This window comes from Bubalus kerabau, chromosome 1, assembly GCF_029407905.1.
Source record: "Bubalus kerabau isolate K-KA32 ecotype Philippines breed swamp buffalo chromosome 1, PCC_UOA_SB_1v2, whole genome shotgun sequence".
Lineage (NCBI taxonomy): Eukaryota > Metazoa > Chordata > Mammalia > Artiodactyla > Bovidae > Bubalus > Bubalus kerabau.
Window position 1 is genome coordinate 5,049,065 of NC_073624.1, and position 17,309 is coordinate 5,066,373.

Consider the following 17,309-nt stretch of genomic DNA (forward strand, 5'->3'; position numbering starts at 1 on the left):
GGATGCCCGGCTGTCCATGTGACCCCGCCCTGCAGCCACAAGGAGCCTGGGACTTTGCCACCACCCATGACTCCCAGAGCCAGCTGGGAGAGTGGGAGCAGCAAGGGCATAAAGATGGCAGGGACACAGCCCTGGTGCCTCCAAGGGGCAGGACGGGGCAGCAGGAGAGCGCCCGAGGGCAGGCTCCTCCTAGGGCCTCGTCTCCTCCCAGGGAAAAGGGCTGTTACTGCCTTCCCGTGGTAGGCAGGCCCCGGCCTGGGGGCTCCAGCCTCCTTGGATTGAGAAGGAAACAGGCTCAAAGAGTTGAACACCTTGCCCACCACCTCCACCCACTTCCTTGAGGGACCAAGTGGCCCCCAAGCCAGGCCCGCAGTTCGGACCCCAGCTTGGCCGGATGACTTGGTCAGGGAGAGCCCCAGCTCCTCACGTCTGGAATTTAGGAAGTGGGGGATTAGAAGCCTAAGATCTTGAGTCGGAGCCTGAGGAGGAGGGAGGCGGAAGGACTCTGGGGTCCTTGGGCCGGCCGGGGGCTGCTTCCTAGGGAGGTGTGGGATGACGGCAGAGCCAGCGTGCCGGCTGGTCGCGGCTCCTCCCCCCGCCCACCCCAGGGGCTCAGCCTCCGCGTGCCTCCCTCCCCGCTTCCCAGAGGGGCCACCGGCCCGGACCTCGGCCGCGCCCCCCCCCCCACGACGCCCCACTTCTAATTAAACAGCAGCAATTTTGACGTGGCAGGTGATCTTCTCGGGAAGCCTGGCTTTAAATTTAGCTCCCTCCCCAGCCAGCCCTTTGAAAAGGCTGCTCTCTCGGTGGAGAGCGAGAAGCGTGAGTCATCCGCCAGGCCGCCCGCCCGGGTGAGCAGCGTTTGCGGGGGAGCAGGCCTCCCGAAGACAGAGAAATAGTAAATAGGGCCGGGATTAAAGGCGAGGCGAGGAGTGGAGCACCCGCCCAACTCGACTCACAGTAGGTGCTCAGAAATGTGGGTAGCGGGGTTGGGGTCATTGCCGGCAAAGCCCAGCCCCCTTCATTTCTCCCCCAGCCCCGCCCAGAGTGGAAATACAAAAATATTTGTTGAATGGGTCCATATAGGCCAGTATTCTTATGGGTCTCACATGATTCCCTCAGAGGTCCCAAGAGTCTGCTCTGTCCTGCTTCCATGCACAGCGTGTGAGAAGCTGAAAGTTCTGCGCCCTCCCCCCCACCCCAAAGATAGCCTCCGAAGAATCCCTGGAACCTGAGTACCTTACCGTAGATATTCAGATATGCGATTAAGGTCAGGATCTTGAGATGGGAGCTTATCCTGGATTATCTGTGGGCCCTAAATGCAATCACAGAGGAGCAGGGGTGGGGGGCTCAGACACACACAGAGGAGCAGCCACATGGAGACGGGGCAGCCAGGTGGGAAGATGCTTGGCTTGACGGGGCCACGAGCCAAGGGTGCCGGCAGCCACTAGGGAGTGGAAGAGCGCTCCGGGGGACCTCCCAGGGGGCAGCCCACACTTTCAGCCCGTGACAGTGATTTGGAGATTTCCGGCCTCCAGAACTGTGAGAATATAAAGATACGCTGTTTTAAGCCACCAGGTTCATGGATGTTAGTTATCACAGCCTCGGGAAACCAGTGCCCAGGACTGGGGAAAAGTGACCTTGCCTGTGGGCACACAGTTGGTAAATGGTCAAGCTGAGAGTCAACTCCAAGTCTGACCAGTTCCAAAACCCACGCATCTTTCTGGCCACTCTGCCATTTTCTGGAAGGTCAGAAGGGCCGCTGATATAGATGACGGCACTCACTTGTTTGGGATAATCAACAGGACTATTGATGCAGCCTCTCATTTAATCCCATGATGACTCTTTGCAGGGGTAGAATGATTTCCATTTCATAGGTGAGGAAACTGAGGCTCAGGGAGGTGAAGTGGCTTTGTTAGGGAGCCTGACCTGTAGGGAAACGAAGGTGCAGGGCCCTGGACGCACACCGAAGGCAGCCCAGCCCAGCACAGGGAACAGCTACCTCTCAACCTGGGTCCCCCTGCCACCTGTCCAGCACCGGGCCGTCAGCCAGTTTTGTAACCTCTTTGCTCCTTCGTTTCCATCATCCCATGGGATAATCATGGTCCTCCTCCTTGGGAGGGTTTACAGGAGCTGGGCAAAGTGCGTGAAATATCCTGCCTCATTTAATCTTTAAAATGTTTCGAGATGATGCTGTGACCTGTTTAGAGAAGAAAGCTGTCAAAGGTGTGGAATCTGGGCTTGGAAGTCAGGGGTGGGTGGTGGTGGTGGGGAATCTAGGCTGGAGCCCTGGTCCTGTCCTTTTGCAGCTGTGTGGCTCAGGGCAGTTGCCCTAACCTCTCTGAGCCTCAACTGCCTCACTTGTAAAATGGGGAAGCCAAGACCCAGCACTGTGGTGAGGAATAAGTCAAGGTGTGTGACGGGCTCTGCCTGGTTTCTGGAGAGGTGCACTCAATGTCTGTAAAAATGGAGCCAGAGCCGGTGACACCGCGGACATGGGGTTTGCAGGGGTGAGGTCCCCCTGCCTCCCGGGCACTGTCCCTCCCTGATCCACCAGTCAGTGAGCCAGCCTCACTGCCAGCCCGCTGCCCGGCCCTGGAAGAGGCTGCAGTGGCCCCTACACGACCAGCTTTACCCCCCAGAGGTCACTGGGCCAGGGCCAGGGGGGGAAACCGGGGCTTAGTGAGGTTGGCTCAGTCTGGCCCCGGTCTGCAGGTGAGGGATGAAACGGGGGAGGGGGTGGCTGCTGGGGAGGAGAAGTGGAGAGAAGGGGGGTTTGGAACAGGGGCGGGGAGCCCACGCCGTCCTCACGAAGGCCCGAGGAAGTCGGGGTTTTCCTCATTGGAAACTGGCCAGATCTGGTCTGCTGCGAAGGAGTCTCCGGCCCGAGTCTGACCCTGCCAGGGGCCACCTCAGCCTGACCCCGGCCCTGATCACTTCTGGAGGAGGGGCCGCCTGGAAGGGATGTCTGGCTCAGCACCCGCAGCGGGAGGCGCGCGGCAGGTGGGGCCCTCCAGCGGCCGGCCGCCGGAGGAGGGGAGGCTGGAGGGGCCGCCCGGCCAGCAGCCAGGTGGCCGGAGCGGGGCTGGCGTGCCCCTCGCCCGCCCCCCTACAACAGCTGCGCCGGCCCGAGGGCTGGGGAGCGGCCAGAAAGGAGGCAGGTGAGTGTGGCGGGGCTGGGGAGACGGCGATGGGGTGCCGGAGGAGGAAGGAAGAAAGGAAAGGAACAGAAGGGAAAGAAAGCGGGAGGAGAGCGGTAAGGGGACAGCAGACAGGAAGGGGGGAGGAGGGGAGCAAACAGTGAGAAAGGGGGGAGCAGAAAAGAAAGAGGAGGTCGCGAAAGGGAAGAGACGCAGAGACACACGGCCGGGGCGAGGGCGAGCGCGGGGAGGAAGCGAGATTGCGAAAGGAAAAACAGGGGGAGAGAGAGAGAGAAGGGAGCCGCGGGCGCTGGGCGGGAGCGCGGGGCGCCGCGAGCCGGGAGAGGGGGCAGCAGAGGGCGAGCGGCGAGCGGCAAAGAGTGAAGTGGGCACAGCGGCGGCGGCGGCGGCGGCGAGCGCAGGGCCGGCGAGCATGAGCGCGGCGGCGGCGGCGGCGGGCGCGGCGCGGGGCTCCGGGCCGGCGGGCGGGCGGGCGGCTCGGGCTGCCCAGTAGCCGGCGGGCGGGCGCGCGGCGGGGCATGCGGCCGGCGGCCGGTCCGCGAGCCGGAGCCCCAGCCCGAGCCCGCGCCCCCGCCCCGCGCTCCTAAGAGCGGCCGCCTTCCCGGCGCTGGCCCCGGAGCCCCCCGGAGCCGGGACAACTGTTGCGGCGGCGGCGGGGGCACCGCGGGGGCGTGGGCGCCCCGGCGCCCCGGCAGGCGGCTCAGCCCCGCGGGCGCCGACTCCCCGCGGCGCAGCGAAGAGCGAGCGGGCGGCGGGCAGGAGGTGAGCGGCGCCCCGGGGGCGGGCCGGGCTGGGGCCGCGCGGGGGAGGGGCGCGCTGGGCCGTGGGGTCCAAGCGCAGCTGCCGAGAGGGGTCGGAGCGGAGCTCGTGGAGTAGGAGGGTCCCGGCGAATTGTGGGGGGGTGGGCGCGGATCTTCGGCTCCCTGGCTCCCCGAGAAGGGGGTCGGGCGCCCGAGGCGGGCGGGGAGAGGTGGGCGCCCTGGGAGAGGCAAGTTCGGAGCATCGAGGGATCCGGGGTGCTGTGGAAAGGGGACCGGGGACGCCCGGGGAAGAGTCTGGGGGTGGGAGACGCGTCGGACAGCCGGCGCCTTGGCATTGGGGTCCGCGCCAGGGCTCACCAAGGTCGGGGTCGCTGAACCTTGGAGAGGACCTGGGCCGGGTCCGAGGAGCAGTCCAGGGCGCACCATGCAGGGACGCGGCCGCTGGGACCGGCATTCGCGTCCGAGGCGGGGACCGGCGTCCGAGGACCAGTGCGGGAACTGGGCGAACCCGGAGCCCCGTGCGCGCCGGGCAGGGTTCTGGAGGCAGGCTGGGGACCCGACCGGTTCCGAGGGTCCCGGCTGGGCGGCGCGGGCAATCACTAAGGCCTCTCCAAGTGCGTGTCCCTCGCTCGCCACCCGCCGCGTGGTCCCAGTGGAGGAGCCGCCGCCGCCTCCTGGGGCCGAATCAATATTGATTCCGCGCCCGGGGGCCGGGTGGCCTGGCGGCGGCCTCCGAAGCGCTTTAGCGCCAACGGTTGCCATGGCAACGAGACCCCGAGCGTCTTCAGGTTATATTTATTCTAATTATTATTATCATTATCAGTGTTAGTATTTGTTACTCAGCCAGAGGAAACCAGAAAGGAGGAAGAGAAGCCAGTGTGTCCTGGCGCCTCCAACTGTCATTTCAGAGAGAGCCGATGCTGGCTGGTGGGCCAGGCCCGACCTCCCGGGTCTGGTGCCTTGTGCGGCTTCCCCAGCCAGCACCCCTGGGGCAGTGGGGCTGGGAAGGCGACTTATATAATCTGCCAGCGTGCCTGTGTCTACTGTGCCTCTCCTGACCTCTCTGATCCTTTGTCTTAGCGCCTGCTGCTCCTGCCCAGGCAAGCCCAGGCCGGGATGGGAAGAGGGAAAGGTGCCTTGCCCCAGGAATCACAGCCGGAGGCCTCCACCCCTCTCTCCCTGCCACTGTGTGACCTTGAGCAAGGCGTTTGACCCCTCTGAGCCCCTGTTTCCCCATCTTGTAAAGTAGCACGGGCACCATGCCCACCTCTGAAGGTTGCTGTGAGGTCACACCGAGAAAGCCCTATGAGTTCTGACTGTGTGACCCTGGGCAGGCCCCTGTCCTGCTCTGGGCCTATTTCTTAGTGTGGAATGAGGGCCTGGACCCCAGTGTGTCTTTAGTCACTGGCATCCCGCAAATTTCACTCTGGGCTGCTATGGAAATACGGGTGAGCAAGTAAGTTGCCTTCAGATCAGGCTAAAGGGAGCTCCTCCGTCACCCCCTGTTCCCTCACCTGCCAGGTGGGCTGAAGGTGGCAGGGAAGCTGGCCGCCCAGCCCTAGTCCTTGGGGCCAGCCAGGAGCGTAACCATGCTGGTCAGTGTTGCCCGGGACTGGGATCTGTCCCCCACCACCCCCTAGACCGGTGTCCGCTCAGGGCGGAACATGTCCCTGAGCACGAATCGCCTCCCCCAGAGAGGCTGTGGTCTGTGCCTGTCCAGGCCGGGGGCTGAGTGTGGGGCAGGAGGTGGCTGGAAAGTTCACTGCGGCCAGGCAGCCCCCACCCCTCGAGGCTCAAGCTGAAACATCACACTGAATTCTCCGCTCTGTCTCGGCGTCTGGGAGGTATGGGACTGGCAGGGGAAGCTGGGAGCGGGGAGATTGGCTCTGAGCCGTGTCGGGGGTGTGTGTGTGTGCATGTGTGTCCCACCCCGCCGCTCCCAGGCCACCAGCCTGGAGCTTATCGGGGGCAGCTGGACTGGACAGGCTGAGTGGGGGCAGGGCCAGCGCTGCTCAGACCTTTGTGAGTGAGAGAGAGAGCAAGGTCCCAAGGAAGCTGAGGATGCCACCCATCATTCCTCCTCCCCTCACTCCTCTTCTTCAGCCAAACTCAGCGAGCCCCCACGTCTGCTGCTGGGGGGCAGCAGCTCTGCCCTTGGCGGCTCCAAAGGAAACTCGCCCGGAGAAGCCAGTGGGGAGCGAGGGCGGGCTTCCCCAGAGCGGGGTGGGGGGAGGCTGAGTAGGGGGGATGCAAGTGGGGAGAATCTGCCCAGAGACCCTGCGGTGGCTTCACGGCTGGGGGCACCCGGTCTGAAAGGCAGGCAGGCATGAATCAGCCAGAAGAGAGGAGCAGTGGTATTTTCCTGGCAGAGCCCCTCCAGGGGCACAGATGTGGACACACAGCTGGGAGGGAGGCATCCTGTGGACAGGTGGGCGGGGCTCAGAGGACTAGGGAGCAGGGGGAGATGGTGCAGTTGGAGCAGGGCTAGGACAGGAGAGCAGGTCACTGCCACCGCCGCCCATCCTGGGTGTGGGTTAGGTAGTGGGAGGAGGGAGGGATGGTCAGGTTCAGCCCTTGGACTGGTCCATGGTCTGTGGGTGGAGCCTGTGATTGGGGTGGGCAGAGGGAGGTTTGGAAGAACAAGAGGGGTCTGCTTCCCGGCCACATGGTGGGAGAGGACCGCTTCCTGGCCTGGCCCTTGGCTGCTGCTGGGAGGGGAAAGTAGCAAGTGGCCACCAGATCTGGCAGCTCCAACTGCCTGAGTGAGTCTGTGACAGACTTCACTGTCACAAGGATAAGGATTTGCCTGAACAGCAATGGGATTGCCTTTGACCGTGAAAGCCCAGAGGCCCACTGTGCACTAGGCCCTGTGTGGGGCAGGCGCTGAGCCCATTGAATTCTGCGCACCAACCCTGAGTCAAGCTGCTGTTGATGCAGTTGCACTGCTGAGAAAACGGGCTCAGGGAGGTTAAAAGTAACCCGGCTACTCCCATGCCCCTAACCACTACACTCCACCAGCTGGAGTTCAGCCTGTGCCCGATGGTGACCCTGGTGGCTCTTCAGACACTTTGCTGAGTCTCACATCCTCCTAGTCATTGCCCTGCTCACTCTCTTCTGGACTGATACAGAGTGTGGCCCGTCTTAGGCTCAGAGGAAAACTATCACCTCCCTCCTTGGGGATGCTCTACCTCTATTAATGCAACCTCTTGTTTCAGCTTCTCTCCGGCTGAGTCACACAACAGATTCGTATCAATCTTAGGATGAACTCAGAGCCCACCTCTAGCTCTCCCAGGGTGGTTTTTCCCCAGCCCAGCCACTCTTTCTAGTGGTTGCTGAAGTCAACTCCTGAGCACTGTGGGCCCTTGGTTCCTAAACGCTCTTCTGGCAGGTGGGGTCTTGACTGTCTGGAGCCAGTGAAAGTGGGGAGGGTGACCAGAGGCCCTGCCCACCCTGGCCACAGTCTCCCGGGGGATGCCAGGTGCCACCCACTCTGGTGGTGTCAGCCTCACCCCGCCCAGGGCTTGCTGGCAGGGGAGAGGCCCCACCCCCTCCCTCCTCCTTCTCCCTTTCTTTTATCCCTCCCTTCCCTCCTCCCTCCAGCACACACATTCCTTGACCCCCTTCTCCAGTGTCTGACCCCTAGGAAGGTAAAGAAGCAGCCAAGCCCCCTCACCTGCCCTAAGAAGTGACTCAGGGTGCAGGATCTGTTTGACGACTGACTATATGAACAAATACCTCTCTGAGCTGAGACCGTGGCTGTCCCAGCACCTCTGGACCTGCTGGTGCACCCCCCCCGTACCCCAGTTTGGCTCACATGTGATGAGCTGCTCTTTCCTTTTCCCCTTAGCTGCGAGCAGGTTGAAAATTTTCCAGAGGGTCTTCCCTGGACGTCCTGATGTGACCACTCACTGCCGAAGCTCTTGCTGTCTGAGCCTGGGTTTTCTCGTTCAACAGTGCAGCAATTTAGCGCCTGCCTAACGGGTTTCATGAGGGTTGCGGTGGGGAAAGTCACGGGCAGAGTCTGGGACGTGGGAGCCCCTACCCGCCACATCCTACAGCTGGGGTAGGGGCAGATAAAGTCAGGGACCCCAGCATCTCGGAGGCCCATGTGTTGTACTGTGATGTTGGGATGCTTTAGGGCCTGATAGGGAGCACGAAGCTTGTCCACTTACCGTGTAAGTGGGGACCCTGGGGCCCAGGGCAGGCTGGTGACGTGCTCAAGGTCACGGTGAATTGGGCATCCTGGAAGGTCAAGGATGTTCACGATATGATGCCGGCCCTGTTAGCATCGTTCAGGGGCATCTGAGGCTGCTGCCTGGCATGGGGGAGGGGGGTGCAGATGTGAAACCGTCAGGGAAAGTCTTCAGAATCTCGCCCTCCCTGGCCATGCAAGTGGAGAGGCAGAAGCCGTGAGATGAAATGCAGACGCCTCCTGTCACACGTTTCCAGCCACCAGCCATGAATGGAGCGTTTCCTTGGCATGCTGTGGACCTGCTGCCCACTGTCCTCCCCGGTCCGGGGCACACACTCCCATCCCTGCCCATCTGTCCACACGCACACCTACCCCAGCAGATGAGTGCAAACTCGCCTTCAAGAAATTAAGAAATAATGCATGAGTTTCCCAAATTACACCCATTTAACACTGAATTAAGTAAGTTCTGGAAGCTTTTAACAGAGCCCTGGGAGGAAAAAAAGAATTTTTTTTTTTTTTTTGGTTCACACTTCCCTGGAAAATGAGACAAACCGTGATCTTTTAAAACCCAGCTACATAATCTGATTATTCCTTGCTGGCAAGCATCTGAGAAATGCCCGGCGGAGGGCGGAGACGGCCGCTTTACCGAGGCTGCGAGATTTGCATCGGGAAATTGGGAAAGTTTGCCTCCTGCGCCAGATTGGAAGCTCCCCGGCGCATGATGGGTTGAAAAGAAAGTGCTGCTTTCTTAGATATCGGCACAAATTAAAAATAAAGGCAAATTCCTTCCATAATCCAGCTCAAGAATTTCCTCCACGGCTCCCTGAGCGGGTTACTGAAATGATGGTGATTTGCTTTCACTTCAGGCTCCTCTTCTTTGTCAGGAGAATCGTCCACGCACAGCTGGGTTTATAGACCAACAGAATACGCATTTAAGCTCTGGCTCATTCCACCTTTCCGGGACACCTACCCTGTACCAGACACAGTGCCAGATCCGGGGAACAAGAGATGGTTAAAACAGGACCCTGCCCTGCTGAATTTTGTGGTGTGTCTGTTGGAGGCAGAAGAGCAGAAAAAAAAAAAAAACAAAACCAGACACCTGTGAGGTCCCACTATACCTGAGGGGTCAGGGAGGGCTTCCTGGTGGAGGTAACTTTTGGTTTGGGTCTTAAAAGGTGGATAGGAGTGTGCCAGCACAAGGGGCCAGAGGGCATTCAGGAGGCGGAGGAGCGCCTGAAGAAAGTCTTAAAATGGGTCTCAGACATCTTTGGATCTTGGGATTTCAGTGTTTGCAGATTCCTTTATTACAAAGCCCTTTTTTGCCCATTATATTCCAGCACCCTCAGACAACCCCAGGGCTACCTTCCTAGGTTCCTTTTCCCTAAGGAGAACAGAGGCCGGAGAACAGAGGCCGGAGAACAGAGGCCAGAGAGTAGAGGCAAATGGCCAGGAACCCAGTCCGAGCTCTGAAACCTGAGGCTCTGGGTTAGATGGGCTCTATGGAGAAGGCAGTGGCACCCCACTCCAGTACTCTTGCCTGGAAAATCCCATGGACGGAGGAGCCTGGTGGGCTGCGGTCCATGGGGTCACCAAGAGTCAGACACGAATGAGCGACTTCATTTTCACTTTTCACTTTCATGCATCGGAGAAGGAAATGGCAACCCACTCCAGTGTTCTTGCCTGGAGAATCCCAGGGATGGTGGAGCCTGGTGGGCTACCGTCTCTGGGGTCGCACAGAGTCGGACGCGACTGAGGCGACTTAGTAGCAGCAGCAGCATGGGGCCAGCAGAACATATTGTAACCTGCTAAATGGAAATTCTAAACATTAAGTCAAAGAATAACAGAATTACTAATACCAAAGTCTACAAGATCCTCTTTCTGCTCCTCCTTCTCGGCTACAGCCCAGGCTCGGCTTTAGGACAGGAGTCCCAGGATGTCCATGCCAGACCTATGGGCTCTGAGCCTCAGTCTCTACATCCAGAAAATGGGAAGATGGAGCCTCTCCCTGCCCATTTGTGGAAAGCCTGGGATCATCACTGAGCCCCAGAGGCCTGGCCAAAGAGGCCCAGTCAGTGGAGTTCAGCCTTCAGCTCAGGAGGAACCCAACACACCCTCCCATGGGCTTGCCTCTAAAGGGCCCTGTTGTTTAGATTTTTCTGGGAGCAGATGGGGAACACGGCATCATCTGGCTGTCACTGCTCAGAATCTGATCCCTGAGACCTTGAGGCCTTTGGGGGATAAGCAGGGCCTCTGAGCTGAGGCCCATCGTCAGGGCAACAAGCAGAGCTGCGGGGAAGCTCCTGGCTCCGATCCCAGGGGAGCAGCCTGGACCACCGAGGCTGCACTTGGGGCTCCACCATGAACCAGTCTCCTCTCTGCTTGTTCCTAACTCTATGACCCTGGGCAGGTTATATAACTTGTGAGCCTCAGTTTCCTCATCTGTGAAATGGGTTGTTGTGTGAATCAGATAAGATAGATTTGCAGCTTAGTGCATCATGTGTATTCAAAGACACGTCAGCTCTCTGTAATCTCACTTTATTACCTGTTACTCTGTGAACACTTCTCCAGTCTTTTGATGAAGCAGCTGGGAGGGACCCAAACCTGATCATCCAGGACCCCCCAGAGCAGGGGATTCCAAGACTGTGGTTGTTGATTAAGTGAAGAAGTGAATATAGTGGCCCCTTAGACTGCCCTGGTGCCTGCCCGGTGCCATGGCAACCACAGAGCAGGGCGGCGAGATAGCCAGCTCTTGGGCTCACCTGCCTGGGTTCACATCCCCTACCTGTGGCCAATGCTGGACTGCTTATTTGAGCCTCAGTGTCCTCGTTTTTAAAATAAGCTTGATAATGTTTATGATCGTCATAATAGTGCCTTACAAGGGTGGTTTTGAGGATTCAAGGTGAGGACTATGACATTCCAGGCTCCTGGATCAATTACAGTGATAACTATTATTTATTATCCCCAAGCTCTGGAAGGGGCCGTCAGGATTTGAATCCCAGTTTCAACCCCTAATAGCTATGTGACCTTAGGCAAGTTATAAAACCTCTCCGAGCTTCAGTTTCTTCCTCTAAAAACGGAGAAGCACTCACCTAGCAAGAGTTCTGGCAAGAATGAAACGGTTGGCTCAAGGAGCATATCCGGTACAGAGCCAAGCACATAAGAACTCAGTAAATGATACTCTTAACATTGTCATCAACTACATTTAATAACAGAAACACCCGGAGAGCACAGAAGCAGTGCACTTTCTCTCTGTCCATGAAGGGTAGAGACCACCTCATTCCTGATTTAGCTGTGTAGCCAGCTTCTAGCTCAGGCATGCTTTGGATGGGTCTATGAACGAAGGGATGAACTGCTGGAGGATGTGTTCGTTGCTCAGGTGTGTCCAACTCTTTGCAACCCTATGGACGGTAGCCTCTGTTGATGGGATTCTCCAGGCAAGAATACTGGAGTGGGTAGGCATTTCCTTCTCCAGGGGATCTTCCCAACCCAGAGATCAACTCCTAGTCTCCAGCATTGAAGGCAGATTCTTTCCCATCTGAGCCACCAGGAAAGATGAATGGATGGGTAAATGAATGGATGGATGAATGAATGGGTGGATGGATGGATAGATGGCTGGGTGGGTGGGTGGATGGATGAATGTGTGGGTGGATAGATGGATGGAGGGATGGATAATGTATGGGTGGATGGATGGGTAGATGGATGGGTAGATGGATGGACAGGTTGATAGGTGGATGGATGAATGAGTGGATGTATGTACGTATGGATGGATGGATAGATGGTTGGGTGGGTGGGTGGATGGATGAATGTGTGGGTGGATAGATGGATGGAGGGATGGATAATGTATGGGTGGATGGATGGGTGGGTAGATAGATGCACAGGTTGATGCATGGGTGGATGGATGAATGGGTAAACGAATGAGTGAGTGATGGCTGTCAGGAAACATTGAAAGCCTAAGATCAGGGAAGCTCGGGAAGGGGCCCAAGGACTGGGGCAGAGTCTTCTCTTTGAGTGCTATGAGTGATGAGATAGAATGAGTTTTATAGCCAGATATGATCTCTCTTCTCTGCGTGAACATTTATCCACCTTCCAGGAACTGGGGATGAGGGGCCGAGTCTGAAGACCCAGATTGCTTGGTGTCCCTGACAGTTTGGTTTGGGAGCTGGACAGAGCTGTATTCAGACTGTGGCTTCCCCCTTTAGGGCAGAGGAGTCCTGGTGCTTCCTGGAACCTCTGTCTCCTCCTCCATAGTATGGGGGAATGCTGTTTCCTTTGGGGGCGTGGTGATGCACGAAGCTCACATGTTGAGCGTGGTGTGTGGTTTGTGAAGGTGCGTGGCAAGTCGGAGGAAGTGTTTGGAATCCATGCAGTGGACGGCAGGTTGCAGGAAGGTTCTGAGGCTGGGGGAGGCACGGTGCAGGCAGTGTGGACTGCCAGCCTGTGGGCCACCTGATTCCTTCCAAAGAGGGCACCAGACATGGGTTCTGAAAAAGAGTGAGGAGGGAGGGCACTGCCAGCCTGCTGAGGCCACAGAATGGGCACTGGGCCCTGAAGCCCTGACCTGCCGGGAGGTCCCCCAACTTTGCCTAGCCCTGTTCTGGGTGCTTTGCAAATACTACCTGATTTAATACTTGTAATACACCTGAACAAGGATGGATCACTTGTGGCTTCCCCCGGGACAGCTAAGCTTCCCCAGGGACAGCTGCTAAGGAGCGAAGCCAGGATTCAGATCTTCCCATGCGGGATGGAGAGAAGGCAGGGCACCCTCTGTGGTCAGGAGAGGTGCTGGCCTGGAGGTGTGGGTCACCATGCTCCTGTGCACCCCCTTACGTCTGGGTAGCCTTGCCCAGCCACCTCCATCCTCTCTGCCTCAGTTTCCTCCTCTGCAGAGCAGGGTCCACAGCAGACCCTCCCGCAGTGTGTCTGAAAGAGGGCCACGGAGGCAAAGCACTCCAGGAGGGAGGCCTCCACAGGCCCCACCCATTTGTCACTGTTATTTGCATTCCTTCTCTTTGGCAGAGACGCATGGGGGAGCGAGTCCTTGGGGACGGGTGGGACGTGGCAGGAGCCGCCGAGGGTCTGCACTGGGGCTGCCTCAGCATCATCTGGGCCTGGAGCTTGAGGCCAGTGGGTCCTTAACATCTGGAGTCTGGTTTCTGCTGCGCCTGGGACCTTCTCCGAAGGGGCCGGGTGTCCGCCAGGAGTGGGCAAGCGTTTACCTGGATGTGTGCTGTGTGACTGACTATTCACTCCCAAGACTGTACTCAGGGATTGTCCTGCTGGGACTCCGGGTCCCCAGAATGATTGTTCTGCCTGGGTCCAAGTCCCGCATAAGGGACGGCCCTGATGGGGGTGAGAGCAGAGGGCAGGGTAGAGACTCTGCATGGGGGAAAAGGGCCAAACATCAAGGAGGCCTCACCGGAGGAGGTGGCACCAAAGGAAATGGAGGATGAGCTGGCCAGGCGGCTGAGCTAGGGGTCGGGGGATCTTGAGGAAGAGGGAACAGTGCATACAGAGCCCAGAGGACAAAGTCTGGGAAACGTCTGGATGGCATGGCTGTCCTGGGGTATTTTTGGAAAGTTGTTGAGTCGAGGCCGTGGAAGTTGGCAGTGGCTTGATCTCCAAGGACTCTGGCTAGTTAAGGAGTTTGGACTTTACTCTGTAGGCACGGGATGGCAGATGTGTGGCTTGAGTACCACCACCGGCCACTGCTGCACCCAGGGCAGACATGGCTAATCAATCCATCACAGCATGGAGTCAGGATGTGCTCCGGCCCAGTCCCCTCACCCCCGCAGTCCTGACCAGTTGATCCTGTAGGCACACTCGATGACACCTGTTTGCCCTACCACCATTGTCAACGGGAATCATGACGGTCCTTCACAGCTGCCTATGGTGTGTGGCTCATCCAGCACCCAGAGTCCTTTCCTGATTAGAGGAGGCACGTGGTAGCCTCCGGTTCCACCCGGGCCCCCAGGCTCCACTGTCCCACAGTGCAGGGTAAGTTCCATCCTTCCTGCAAAAACAAAGTCTTTCTGTCCAGTGGGTCTGGACACAAGCACCCTTCTGGGAGTGCACGCCCACCTATCCTGAGGGGGCTCCTGTGTGTCGCCTGCCGGTCAGGCTAGCAGATAAGCCCAGGCAGCCCCTGGATGTTTGGCTGGGGTCTGGCCAAGGAGTGGGGTCTCCGGGGGAGGGGGTCGGGGCCTGGCAGAAGTCTGGGGAAGATTAGGAGGCTTTTCTCCTGAAATTCAGACAATTGGACAATCTGTTCTGGATCGATTTAGAAGCAGTGAAGTGAAAAAAAAAAATCAGAAAATATAGTGTGAAAGCTATTTTCTCTCTCAGTGGGGAAGAGGCGACGAGCTGGAGTTTATTTGTGGACTGTCCGAGGCCGTGGCCAGGGCCTCTCACCCCCTCGCTGCCTGTTCCGCCACTGCCCTGGCCCACTCCTACCCCCACACCCCGCCGCCGCCGCCTCCTCCTCTGTGCCCAGCGCTGGACTGGGAAGCCAGGGGTCTCAGAGGGGCCGTCCTCCCTGGCGGCAACCTCGGGGAGGCAGCGGTCTGCAGGGGACTCACATGGATGAGCGGGACAGGCAGACAAGGCGTCTCCATGCCAAGGGCGGGCTGAGTCCGTCTCCTCACTCCTGTATCCTCAGGGCCAAGATCTGGGATTGGCATCTGGCAGGTTTCCAGCCTGAGTGATGGATGGAAGGGAGGGAGGAAGACAGGAAGGAACAGAGGCTTTGAATGAGGTGACCCGCTCATGGTCTTATGTTTGTAAGTGGTGGAGGTGGGGTTGGAACCAGAGCTGTGACCCCAAAACCTGGATGTTCCCCCGCCATCCCTGGGGCCAGGAGCAGGTCTGAGATCACAGGTTTCCCCCAGCATGGGTGCTTTCCTTTCCTGCAGACACAACTCCTGAACGGGGTCTTTCACCACTGGGGCCGAGTGCCCACGGGTCGGTGTGGGGCCAGAGGAGCGGGCAGAGGGTGCTGTGCAGAGAGGCAGGGGGCAGGTCCCACCTCCCCACTTTCCAGTCTATCCCCAGAGGTGGTGGCGCGCTGAGTTCTGGGGGATTTCAACCAGGGGCTGGATCACTGGGAAGTCCTGAGTGTGGAGGGTTGGGGAGGGCTCCAGCCCAGTAGGAAATGGAATCAGCTGATTCCAGTCCCCAGAGAATGGGCTCTTCTCTTTTCCCCCAGACATTGGGAGAGGGGGAAATTCTCAGTGGTTCTGTTTGCTGTTGCTGCTAAGTCGCTTCAGTCATGTCCAACTCTGTGCAACCCCATAGACGGCAGCCCACCAGGCTCCCCCGTCCCTGGGATTCTCCAGGCAAGAACACTGGAGTGGGTTGCCATTTCCTTCTCCAATGCATGAAAGCGAAAAGTGAAAGTGAAGTTGCTCAGTCATGTCCAACTCTTCGCGACCCCATGGACTGCAGCCCACCAGGCTCCTCCATCCATGGGCTTTTCCAGGCAGGAGTACTGGAGTGGAGTGCCATTGCCTTCTCCGGTTCTGTTTGAGGATGTCGCAACTCCCTCCTCCACCCCCTATTTCCTCCCCAGATACCAAGGCCAAGAGCCAAAGGCCCTTCAAGGAAGAACCTTGACTTGGAAACAAGACCAGCTTGGACCCAAGTCCCAGGAGCTCAGCTGCTGTGTGATCTTGGGCAGGTTCACGCTTCTGAGTCTTAGTTTTCTCATCTGCTGACTGTGAGCAGTAGTACCCTTTAAAAAAAAAAACATTAAAAAGAGACGATTTTTGTCAAATGTCCGTCATGCGGGCCGGACAACACATAGTAAGTCCTCGAGAATCGTCTCTTCCTCTCGTTTCCACGTGTGGAAGACAAGTCATGAGACTCAGTTTAACTCTTGTTTGGGTTCTGTCTGCACCCACGTCCTGAGGTCCCAGCTCGGTTGGGTTTCACATACTCTGCCTTGTGTAATCCCACCTGCCCATGGGAGGCTGGGGGTTAGCACCCCACTTTATGGGGAGAGGCCCAGAGAGGCAAAGGGACGTGTCCAGGGTCACAGGGCAACCGTGTCCCCCCCCAACCCCACCTCTCCGCCTCTCGCTGGCTGCCCTCTGCCAGGCGTGGGCCCAGCACCCGCCTCCCCAGGAAGACCCGTCCTCACGCCCCAGTTCTGATCCGGTTTCCTGTTGACGGCTCTCTCATCAACGCTTTTTGATGTTACTTCTCCATTCCCCAGAAATTTCGGAGCCAGCGTTTGCCCCACCGCAGTGCACTAATTAGACCTCCATAACACTGTTTACCTAGATGTCAACGTATGCTATAAAATTTTGCAATCTTTTTTTTTTTTTCTGCACCGTAAGCAATGCTCAGTTTTGAAAAGGAGGAAGCCTGCCACGATGGTCCCGAAGTCGTGTTCAACCCCTGGAGGACCCCTGGAGGAAGGCTCATCCTGGCCCAGGCTCTGCCCAGTGGAGCAGGGACCTCCCCTCAGGGGGCAGGTCGCTGTCAGCCTGAGGGTGGGGTCTTCCATCCAGCCGGGGTCTGTGCTCCGCCCCTTGCTGTCCGGATCCTTCTTAAGCATCTTCAGTGTCAAGGCCCTGGGGTCAGAGCCCACCTGCGGGATGTCAGGGGGCTCCGGCCACTCTGAACACCTGCAGACACTTTTATTATGGATTCTTTTGTTTCCAGTGTGCAAACTCAGAATGGGTCACCAGTTGGGGGAGGACAGGTTTAAACAGAGGACGTGCTGGCTGACCCTGGCTTTGCTGGGGAGGCGCCCCCAGGCTGGGAAGGTGTGAGAGCAGACAGGAAGAGATAAATGCCAGTGGAGTGGCTCAGAGGGTCTGGTCTGATTTCAGAAGCCAGCTGCTACCCAGACACCTGCCGGCACCCGGACACGATGACCTCGGGCCTGAGCTGGCCTCCCCTCCTGTCTCCTAAGACACGTGAAGCTGCCACCCTCCGAGACTCAGGGCATGCACCTGGAGGGGCGTGCCTGAGTGGGGTCTTCCCTCCCTGCTGGCCCCCCACCCCAGTCTGGTGACTGATCGCTTGTTCTTCTGGGAATGGGATGACTGAGGAGTTAAGTTTGGGGTATAGCACATGTGGGGTGCCGGGGGTCCCAGGAATGGAGATGAGCAGGAGGCCACTCAGTCCAGGTCCGGGCCCAGGAGAGCTGGTAGGGGTGAGCAAGTGTTAGCAAGCCATAGGGAGGGTGGCCGA

At 58.5% G+C, this 17,309-nt stretch overlaps 1 protein-coding gene across 2 annotated transcripts in view; it reads left to right on the forward strand.

Moving 5' to 3' along the window:
* The first annotated feature begins 3,057 nt into the window (after window positions 1-3,057).
* SHISAL1 (shisa like 1) overlaps window positions 3,058-17,309 on the forward strand; it is a 79,259-nt gene continuing 65,007 nt past the window's right edge. The window contains exon 1 of one of the 2 annotated variants that reach the window (XM_055565354.1): window positions 3,058-3,161. The gene's annotated coding sequence lies outside the window, so the exon portion shown is untranslated. Of the gene's footprint in view, window positions 3,162-3,680; window positions 3,924-17,309 lie in introns of those variants that run through there. The other variant, XM_055565312.1, reaches the window with a different exon arrangement.